This window comes from Aethalodelphis obliquidens, unplaced genomic scaffold (genome assembly GCF_003676395.1).
Source record: "Aethalodelphis obliquidens isolate GAN/ISIS:26980383/991018 unplaced genomic scaffold, ASM367639v1 scaffold75, whole genome shotgun sequence".
Lineage (NCBI taxonomy): Eukaryota > Metazoa > Chordata > Mammalia > Artiodactyla > Delphinidae > Aethalodelphis > Aethalodelphis obliquidens.
In genome coordinates, this window is record NW_020838019.1 from 7,538,456 (window position 1) to 7,548,960 (window position 10,505).

The following is a 10,505-nucleotide window of genomic DNA, read 5'->3' on the forward strand; positions in this document are numbered from 1 at the left end:
ACTGCAATTTATACTCACTATCTCAGTACTGCTCACCGCAGCCCCCCAAAGGTAAGGATTCTTGGCCCTGTTTTATGGAGACGAAATGGAGCTACAAAAAGGCGAAGAGACCTGCCCCAAGCTAGGAGGTGGCAGAGCAGACCAGATACATTACCCCTCCCAGGTGGCACCTGTGTCTGACTAGTCAGAGGATCAAGAGAACAGAGCCACCTTGACAGCTGGGACAAGGACACAGAGGGTCTGTTGAGGGTTTGGGGAGGCCTGCTCAGCCCCCATCACGCAGGCAGCTGCTCCACAGCCTGGACCCACAGCCCAGTGATCACTGTACCAATGATAACTTCCTTTACTGAGCACCCACTATGTTAAGAGCCCTATGTGAACAATCTCATTTAACTCTCACAGACAGTCTAGGAGTTCAGGACTACTATTGTCCCATTTTACAGATGAGAACCCAGAAGCCCAAAGAAGTGAAACAATTGAACCATAGTCACACAATCAGGAAGTGGTGGAGCCAGGCTTCCCACACAGACCTGCGGCTCTCAGGTCTCTTTGCATTTCACCCTCCAGTTGCTCTGTGCTACTGTCTCCCAGAAGTCAGGGTCCCAGGCACCTTGGATGTGTACGGTCCTTCCCTGGCACCCACATGAGTTAATTCCAGGATGCTTCTTTGGGGCCTGCTCTGGCATCAATCTCGACAGGCAAGCCCTTCAGTCCTTTCCTCCCATCAGACAATGCTTTGGATTCTCCCGATGTTTTATTTCTTGCTCTGCAAGCTCCATTCTGGCCCAGGAGATGGCTGTCTGGCACATAAACTTGGTGTTGGGTAGACTCATGGTGCTCGTTCACTAAAAATTAATGGCAGCAGGCGTTCGCCCTACCCTGGCTGGCCTCGTCTCCTGGGCAGTCACTGCACAGCCCAGCCTACACCCCACCACCCAGCGAGGACTCACGCTGCCACCAAGAAAAAAATAACTGTAAGACGCCCATTAGGAAGGAAGGAACTGCGGGGACTGAGTGGCCTGCTCAGGCGATGAATAGGTCTTCTCAGCACACAGATAAACAGTTTATACTTCTGAAATCCTGTGTTTGATTTTCACATCTGCTCACACTCTAGAGATTGGCACCGAAGGCAACCAACCTCACCCTTCAGAGTGGCAGCTGGATGGAACCTGAAATCAGCTTTTTCCCACCCGCCCCACCTCCCCACTGCCTGAGCTGCGGGGCTGCATTTTTGTGTTGTTGCTGTTGGAATGTGTTTTAACTCAGGGAAGGAAGGTTGTTGAAAAAGGGAGATTTCTATTTCTTGATTCAATAAATACCCATTGAGGGCCTACTACATGCCAAGTGGCTCCCCACTGCATTTATGTGATGACAGCAGTTTGGCGTGGTGGAAAGTCTGATTGGGCATGTACTATGGCAGCATAAGACAAAGGACAGCTGGGACAGGAGACAAGCCTGGTTAAGAAGCGCTGCTCTTCCAGATAATAGGTTCCCAAGTGGACCTCAGGCTGCTGTTTATTTTTTAAAAAACTCATACCTTTTGAAGTATATAAAAGGAAACGTTTTCAGATGATCAAATCTAGGAAGTATATGGTGGGTTTCCATAAGGGTTTATGTGTGTGTGATGTTTGATTTTTTTGTACTTAGATTGTTTTGTACTTAGATATTTTTTTTTTATTAAGGCTTTACTTTTTTCAGAGGAAAAAATTGTCTTTTTCACAGCAAAATTGAGGAGAGGGTACAGAGATTTCCCATATATCCTCTGCCTCCACATGTGCATGGTCTTACCCATTATCGACCTTCCCCACCCGAGTGGGACATGTATTACAGCTGATGATGTTACACTGATTCATAATCATCACCCGAACTTCACAGTTTACATGAGGGTTTCCTTCTTGGGGTTATACATTCTGTGATTTGGACAAAGGTATAATGACATGTGGCCACCATTACAGTATCACAGAGTATTTTCCCTGCCCTAAAAGCCCTCTGTGCTTTGCCTATTCATTCCTCCCTTCCCCCCAAACCCTGACAACCACTGGCCTTTTTAACTGTCTCCGTAGTTTTGCTTTTCCAGAACGTCATAGAGTAGGAATCTCACAGATTCCTTTCAGATTGCCTTCTTTCACTTAGTAATACACATTTAAGATTCTTCCACAGCCCTTCGTAGCTTGATAGCACATTTATTTTTAGAGCTATATAATATTCCATTGTCTGGATGGACTACTGTTTTTTTATCCATTCATCTATTAAAGGACATCTTGGTCGCTTCCAAGTTTTGACAATTATGAATAAGGCTGCTGTAAACATCCACGTGTAGGTTTTTGTGTGGACATAAGTTTTCAAGTCCATCCGGTAGATATCATGAAGCATGACTGCTAGGTCATATGGTAAGAGCATATTTAGTTTGGCAAGAAACCACCGAATTGTTTTCCAAGTGGCTGTACCATTTTGCGTTCCCACCAGCAATGACTGAGAGACCCTGTTGCTTCAGATCCCCACTAGCATGTGGTGTTGTCAGTGTTCTGGATTTGGGCCATTCTCATAGGTATGTAGTGGTATCTCGTTGTTTCGCGTAGGCCCAGCAGCCATGGCTCACAGGCCCAGCCACTCCGCAGCATGTGGGATCTTCCTGGACCAGGGCACGAACCCGTGTCCCCTGCATCGGCAGGCGGACTCTCAACCACTGTGCCACCAGGGAAACCCTCATTGTTGTTTTAATTTACATTTCCCTGATAATATAGGATATGGAACATCTTTTCATATGTGTATCTGCTGTCTGAATATCTTCTTTGCTGAGGTGTCTGTTAAGGTCTTTGGCCCATTTTTTAATCAGGTTGCTTGTTTCCATAAGGATTTTAGTCTCAGAATTGGTTATTTGACCTTGGGCAAGGCATTGCTTATCAGCTTCCCCGTCTGTATAATGGGAGAAAGGCTACGTCAGTGTATTTGTTTGTTTTCCTTAAAATAGAACTCTTTTTTTTTTTCCAAATGAAATTGTTTCTGGAAACCCAAAATCTAAACAGAGTAACAGGTGCAGCTCTGGGAGCGGATCTGGGACCCCAGCACTTGAGGTCCTGCTCATTCTTAAGAATCTCCAGGGAAACACAGGACTCTATAGCATTGTGTGACATCCCTTGGAAGACATGATTTCCCAGCTTTCTTCCAGCTCCGATTAGGAGAAGTGCAAAGTAAAAGAGAGAATTTAGGCTTGAGACCGATTCTTTGTACTTGTGGAACACGGTATAAAATCTATCCATTGCAATTTCCACTCCATTCAGAGTGACTTAGGTGAAAGGAGGACTTGACTGGTTCCCAGAATCCAAAGGGGCCCGTGAAGCCCAGCCAGACTGAACTACCAAACTGCAGGGGGAACAGAAATATATCTGGGCCCCCAGGACCTTCTCATGCCTTTTTTTCCCCAGAATTCTGCTTCCCTTCTTTCTCTACATGCCTTCTTCTACCCATGATGGAAAATGGTCACTGACAGATTGGGGCTTTTGATTCCATCCCTGGAGACAGTTTGCCTCTCTTTCCTGCTTCCAACTGTAAGTCCCCAGCAGGGTCTCTGACTCATCTAGTTTGGGTCAGGTGCCTACTTCTGGACCAAGCAACTCTGACCAGTGGGGTAAAGTCATATACCACTCCCTGTGTGGTAAGGGAAGTATTTCCCAGAGGAAGTGGAGGGGTCACTGGACACACAGAGCAAGTAGGTGTCCATGGCCCTTGTCTGAGGCTTTGAAAAGCTGTGGCACACAGATTCTTAACCTTCGGTCTGCATGAAAACCCCCAGGGGGTGGTTAATACCAGGACTCTCAGGTCACAAGGGTTTTGCTTCGCTAGGTCGGATGTAGGGTTCAGGAATCTTCATTACTAACAATCTAAGTACATTCAAATCTTACTGATCCTCAGACTACAGCTTGAGAAAGGTGGCAGGGGAGAAAGCTGAGCTTTTCTTGCGCTGAAAAGAAGGCATTTATGCTTCAGCTAATCCTCACCCTTCAGAAAATAGAAATGAGGACAGGCGGAGCCAGTGTCCAGAGAGCCAAATCAGACACTTGTAGCTCTTGTGTCACCCCACATGTACCTCATTTAAAAAAAAAACAAAAACTGCCGCCAGAGTCCTCGAGAGGCAAATTTCTGGAAGCTCCAGGAGATGCTGATGAAGACGTTGGCAACATCTAATGAAAAAAGAGGGGTTGGTCGCAATGGAGCCCTCAGCCTCCATGTGTGGCTCTCAAAAGTAGTATCCCCAAGGGCTTCCCTCGTGGCGCAGTGGTTGAGAGTCCGCCTGCCGATGCAGGGGACGCGGGTTCGTGCCCCAGTCCGGGAGGATCCCACATGCCGCGGAGCAGCTGGACCCGTGAGCCATGGCCGCTGAGCCTGCACGTCCAAGAGCCTGTGCTCCGCAACGGGAGACGCCACAGCAGTGAGAGGCCCGCGTACCACACACACAAAAAAAAAAGTAGTATCCCCAAATATAGCCCCATGAACCAAGGGCCCTGGCCCAAGTGTTTGGGGCCGAGAAGTCAAGGGGTGGACCATCTTCAGAAAGGGAGGTAAGTGGCCTGATGCGTGTCCAGTAGTCAGGGAGCAAAGATGAGTGCTTCAGTGATGAATGGTGACGGGGATTAACGAGGGCAGGTAAACAAGGCTGGTAGAGCATTCACTCGCAGGAACGGCCTGGGATGGATTCATGAATTTTTTTGGTGGTTTATGAGGGGCTGAGAGATTCGGTACACGGGTCTCTTACGGCTCAGTCCCAGAGCTACCGAAGCTGACTTGCATTGACATCAGGGGTTAGTCAGGGACACAGAACCCACATCAGATAGTTCAGTCAGGGGAAATTCACAGTGAACCAAAGGAGCTGGATGAGCCAAAAGAGCAACCCTAGCTCTTAGCACCAGCAGGAAGCTGCTGTTCCCTCGGCCATCCAGAGGGAGCTGGGACCGGGAAGGATGCAGCTGCCCAGAAGGAACCAGGACCAGCAGAGCCAGAGTTGAGACCATGGAAGGAGAGCTGCCCCACAGGAGGCTGAGCCAGGCAGGAGATGGAGCCGCTGCCCGGAGGAACCACCCGAAGCAGAAAGGAAGGGCGAGATGCTCTGGTCAACAGTTTCTTGTCAGCGAGTACCATGTTTCAGGCCAAAGTCTGTGTTCAGCAATGAAGCGGATTGGTCATGAGTGCAAACAGTGGCGTGACAAGGTCACGTGACCCGTTCCTTGAAGTTCATTTTGCCTAATCCCCTGCTACTTCAGCTGGGATACAGACCTTCCTGGTTGTGCCATGATATTATTCTCCACAATTATCCTGCTCAGATACATATAAAGCCTGACTCTTGAACGTAAAAATCCTTCAATCATGGGAGGCCGCACAGTGGTACCCATTCTCTTCCGAAAGGTCACGCATCTTTTCTCAGTAGATTAACTTTTTATCTCTTAATGGTGTTAAGGAAAGGTCAAAGCATCCAACAGATGGAAGGTGGAAAGCTTCTAGTGCAGGAGATCAATGTTACCAACATCAATCTAACTCCAGAAAGTTCTTAATGATCATGGGACACTGCAACTAAAATGATACATTAGCACGGTAGCAAAAAAAAAAAAAAAATTGTGTAGAGCAGGGTGTTATATCTGCTTTGCAAAAGGCCCCCGGCTTTCCTCCTGAAAGCGCTGAGCTGCACGGGCAGTCTGTGCTTGTGGGATTAAAGACTATAAGGTTTGATGGCTCCTACTTGCAAGAGAGGCGTTCCCATGCTTCTCGTTATCAGTTGAACTGTGCTGTTTGTTGTAACCACCCCGGCGCACACAAGCGGAGGACAAATAAGGACAACTAGATTTTCAACCGGTGATTCTTGGGGGTCTTACAGGAAAGGGTGGGTGCTTAGATGCTCGGGCACTGAGGCATTCTGCTTGGGGAAGGAGGGAGGGTGACAGGCAGCGGTCCTCAACTGAGGTGGTTGATGCCCGGGAAGGGGAGGGTAGGCATGAGGGGGTTTGGCTGCCCAGAGGGGTGAGGGTGAGAGCCTTGGGGCTGCCATTTATTTATCGGATTATTTGCTTAATGCCTGCCTCCTTAACTGGACTATAAGTTCCATGAGGGCAGGAACTTAAATTATCTAATGTTACAGGGCCAGACATGTGGAAGGAGCTTAATAAATTATTCTTGAATGAATAAATGTGTGAACAACTGAATAAAGATTCCAGTGCCAAAGCTTTATTTTCCCAGTCCCCATTTAGCCTTCATCTAAGGTGGGACATTTAAGTGCACTGATGGGCTTTGGGCATGGTAGGAGGTCTTTCTCAATCCCAGTCTCCCCATAATTCCATTCGAGTCCTGGGTTTTCATGCCTTGTGACTTCCAGACTAATCTATAAGCTCCCCGTGGGCCTCCTAACAACTCTTGTTTACCAAGCTGGCACAACACTGGGACCTGGGGAAGATGTTAGTCAAGAGAGGCCAGGACCAGTGGAAATGTGACCTCCCATCCCTGTTACTGGGTGCCCAGCCCACTGGGTCCAATGACACCACGGGGTGGCCAGGGCTGCCAATCCTCTCACGGGGTGGTGAAATGATCTCTCTTCCAGAAACAGGATGGCTGGCTCCTGGGTCCTAAAACAGACCCAAGGGGGCCCAAAGCAGAGGCCTGGGATCTGCGCTGAGGGTAAGAATGAGGCTTATTTCCATAACTTCAGAAACAGGAGGCTCAGAAAATGACCGAAGATGAGACGTTAGGAAACAGATGGATGCACAAGTTTCCACTGGTAGGAAATGTAGGGCGGCCGCCAGCTGCTCACTCCACACCTGGGTGGTTTCTCCGAGAGCTGGGCCCCAGTCAGCCCAGGGACCCCTCAGAGCAGCAGCGGGAGGGGGCACGCAGGGAGGCAGGACCCCCGTGACTACAGACCTCCCTCTCCCAACCACAGTGTGAGTACCTCAAAAACTGGGGCTATAACCAACCTTGTGTTCCCAGCCAGCGACCGACACGGAGTTCCTTCTATGTAAATGCTGAATGAATGAATGGACCTCACAGGCCTTTCCTCCTGCTTCCAGGATCTAAGACAGAAGTACTCACATCAGCACCTATCTTCCAATGCTGGCTTCCTGGCTTCCAAGAGGTTAACATTTTTCCTAGTGGGGTTTGGTCATCCACACCTCTTTCCTGCCACCCCTTTGCTCTGCCGTTGAAGAAGGGGTCTGTGAGCTGTCTGCTCAGGAAGCTGAAGCCCTCGGCCTGATTCTACCCTCACTGACCGTGGGGTGTGGGTCAAGTGATTGAACTTCACTGAGTCTCAGTTTTCTCATCTGTAAAGTGGGATAATCATGACACTCACCTTGTGCTATTGCTGTGAGGATTCAACGAACCATTTTAAGGGAAAGGATTTTTGTTACCATTTCCACCATCACCACCTGTGGGTATAGAGATGGGACAGACGATCAGCTGAAACTGGCAGGATGCTGAGAGAAGGGCAAGGGTGAGAGATGTGGGGTTTGGGGGTTGGTTTTTGCACCCAGGATGCAAAAGCTCATAAAATCAATCTATTCTGTGCAAATAGAGATGACACATTCCTTCCCAAGGGGTGCGTGCTTCTTGGGCTCCTGGGAAGTCAGTGGTGACTAAGTACAGCCAGGGCAGGAGCGGAAGTCCCCAGGACCACCCCCCGCTGCCAGCGCTCTGCCCTGGTGGGGGGCATGGGCCAGGCTGCAGGTCTGGTCTTGGGAGGACCCAGAGTGAGACCAACTCGTCTTTTCTAGTACCCACTAGCATATTGACGCACTGCTTATCCTCTCAGAAAGCAAGCTGTCTTCTAGGAGAGCAGCATAGGGTAACCTGAGCTGACAGCATTTCCTCAGGTCCTTTGCTACTTACCTCTTAAAAAAGGAATGTCCTCTCCCAGCTGAGAGGGCATTTGCTTGGCAGACTTCCAGTTCAGGTTGGCTGGTTCCTCCAAACATCAGTCCTTCACCGGGTCCAGAAAGCAAACTGTCTCAACTCTTGACATTTAACCGAGGAAATCCACGAAGCTGGCTGCGGGTGCTTCAGAAATGACTTCCGGAGAGTTATTCTTTGCAGAATGACTAGGAAATGCTTTTCCGGGAAATCGTGGCATCTTCCTGGAAGAAGGCCTCGATAGGAAATGCTGGCCTCTGGGACACAACCTTTTCTCCCCCTGTAATCACAGGGCTTCTCGGCCTAGGAATGGTTCAGTCTTCTGATTTCGATTTCTTCTACCCTGCAGGGGACAGCATTGGGCAAAGAACTGTGGAATTCATGTGATAAAAGAAGAAACATTTGCTTCCAATTAGCCAAATTATTGTTTGCTAATTGAAGTACAAAAGGGGTATTTTTTTCTCTTTGGGTTGGTATAAGCATCCCTTCCCTTACATCTCTTTGATTGAGCAAAAAACGCTTTTGGAGTGTTTACTTTAATCCATACATCATTTTCCCGATTAGTAGTTGTTCAGTAATGTCCCTGCTCACTGACGTAAGCTTTAACCAGAGGGTGGTTTGTCATCAAAGCTGCAGAAATTGATATATGTTCTATAGGCACTGTTGGGTATCTCACGCTGGCTGGATTTTTAAAATATGGATATTCGTTTGGGGGACAAAAATGTATCTACCATTATATTATAATGATATATGCTTTCTATTAAAGATGAGTATTGTCTTAGGTCGGATTTCTGGAACTAGAGATGGAGATTTGCACACAGGACATGTTCTCAGAAACAATACTGTTAGGGAGTAAGGAGATCTTGGAGGCGTTGGGCAGTTGGGCAGTTGGGCAGATCTTGGAGAGCACATCTGATGTCGTGGGGAGCATTGTTGCTGGGATGACCCTTCAGAGATGTCCCAAATGGAGACAAAGAGGCTCGACTTTTATGCCCCAACAGTACCCAGTCTTGTATCTGAGCTGCCAGGGAGGGAGGTGTAACCTTGGGTGAACTAGGTCCCTCGTCCCCGAGAGGGGAGCCCCTGTGAGCGGCTAGCAGCCGTCACTCCAGGGTGGGATGGGAATGAAGGGTGGGGAATGACGGTCTCAGTCCTGAAGGGGCATCCAGGCAGCACACCCCAGCATCCACTACACCCGTATGTTACCGAGTCCAAGCTCGCTCTGCTCGCCGCATGACAGGCCAATGAATCGGAGACAAGGTGTTGAGGCAAGGAAGGCGACTTTATTCGGAAAGCCGGCAGACCGAGAAGATGGCAGACTAGTGTCTCCGGGGAACCATCTTATCGGGGTTTGGATGCCAGTTTCTTATAGAGCGCAGAGAGGCGGAGGAGATGGGGAAGTAAAGTAAAAAGGCCATAAGTTTTGCAGATATCCCCCGGAATGGCCAGCCTCGGGTAGGGGATGTGTTAATTTCTTCTCTCCTGCAGCCAGCCACAGGTGGGCGGGGTCAGATTGTCTCCCTGCGAGCTGATTGGAGGCACTTTAACATTCAGGCAGAAGGGAAGGGTTCCCTGAGGCAGGTCGTTGTGTACTATTATAATGACAACAAAAGCAACGAAAAGCAAAGGTTAAAGTCAAAGAAACAGATCCAACATGGAGTCCGATTTAGCTCTTCCCTGTTAGCACATACACACAAACATATTTTAAATGCAAAATGGAGATTGACACATGTTATTTCTGAAGATGCATCTGAAAAGCCAATGGAGACCCGTCTCAGCTTTAGCTACTTGGATGCTGTAGTCCTCAAACTCCTAGAAGGGAGCTCTGCAAAGCCTATGGTAGCTTTGTTTATTCTGGGCAGATGCAAAGAAGTTACCTCTGAACTTCTGCCAGCGATCAAAGGAACTGATGGTGTATAACAGTTCCACGGGCCATCTCCTGCCTGCCCATCATCTATCATCACAACCCTCAACCTCTTTTCTGAGTGATGATTGCACCCTAAACACATAAAATTAATCACCACTCGAGGCCAGCCAGGTGTCTTGCCTCCAGAAATTGTCTCACTGCAGCGAAAGAACAGCTCGGATCTGATCATGTCTCATAATTTCATATAAAGAGCACTGTGGAGTCAGATGGGAGCCCCTGACAGGTTTGCCAAGTTCCAGGAAGCAAAGAGCCAGCTCTGGCTTCATGGAAAGATCAGGAGGTAGTTGTTTCAGGGAAAAGCCCTGTTTCAGGTAAAGGAGGCACCCCTTGACTCAAAGCAGTGCTAATTAAATCACGGGCATCCAACAAAGGAGAACGCTTGTAGGGCAGAATCAGGTGCCCATACAGAACAGCTCTGTTCCTTCTAGAAACTTTATGATGGCTTCGCAGAAGTCCAGCGCAGGCTGGGGAGAAGCCCTCCAATTCCACACTTAGCCGCAGATTATTATGTGATCCAAAAAGCTCTGATTTTGAAATTCCATATGACAAGCCTTGCTTAACTTAACGGTAGCTGAGAGCGGCCGTCTCTTGTCCCCTGTATGTATATTTTATTTTAACTATGCGGCCCTCTGGCAACGTCCTGTATGTTTCAATCAATCAGAAGCCCCATTTGCCAGCTCCGTGCAGAGTT